Genomic DNA, 1,069 nt, shown 5'->3' with positions numbered 1-1,069 from the left:
CATTCAATTCTTCCTTATATAGTAACAAGTCAGAGATGAAATATGAACCAAATACTTGGCCATAATATTTTATCACCAATATGATCAAGGGCTAACTTTCAAAAATTATCAAATCCATTTGCATATATAATTTGATTTGGAGTGAAATCATTTTATGCTTATAGTTGGAAATTGTCCATAGTGGGGTCTAATGGATCTTAAGGAAAATGAAACTCATGCAAAATTTACTTTATTCTTTTGAAATTGACATTTTCCCCTTTATCATTAACTATAGGGGTGAGAGCTTGGTGCTTCCATACGATAATGCATTGTTTTATTATATTTCAGATTTTTGTTCTTCCTTATTTTTTTTCATTTTTTTTTCCCCTTTACTTCAGTCTTTGTTGAAACATGGTCCATTGTATCTCACTATTTATGATGTGAAACTCATTTTATGATATTTGAATTATTAGGTTGTTACAAAATCGTCCTGTCACAATTAAGTTTGGTGTCAATGTTTTGTACTCATCATTCTCTTTAGATATGTTTAATCTTATTGATAATATTTCAGAAAGATATTTTGAAGATCCAATGATATATAAATAAATAAATAAAAGAAACATAGGGATAGACATGTGGGCCTTGGCTATCTACAGAGAGCAAGAGTCACCATTGAGGTTTTACTTTTCAAATTAGTCAATTAATAAGACAGTTTTGATACTCGTATTTGTTTCTTTCAAGTACAAATGAAGTAAGAAGCTAAGAGAATTTTCATTTTGCTCCCATTTATTTATGTCAGGTACAATGAAATTAAGTAGAAATTTCAAAGTTCCAGCTAAGAGAGGTGGTATTGCAAAAGATGACATTGGAATAACTTGTCGCAAATTATGTTTCTTTGAGAATGTGGATAACAACAACAATGGAGTTTTTTTTTTTTTTTTTTGTATTGGTGAATTGAAGTAGTGAACAATTGAATGAAGTTATTATATATATTGATCTATTGAAAGTATAATGAAAGATGATGAATTTTTTGAATACTATAGTACACTTTTTTAGATTGAACGAAGGTATTGAATTGTAGATGTTTTTT

Source organism: Macadamia integrifolia, unplaced genomic scaffold (assembly GCF_013358625.1).
Source record: "Macadamia integrifolia cultivar HAES 741 unplaced genomic scaffold, SCU_Mint_v3 scaffold1224, whole genome shotgun sequence".
NCBI classification, from domain to species: Eukaryota; Viridiplantae; Streptophyta; class Magnoliopsida; order Proteales; family Proteaceae; genus Macadamia; species Macadamia integrifolia.
The sequence above is the reverse complement of the archived record's forward strand: the minus strand, read 5'-3'. Positions refer to the sequence as shown.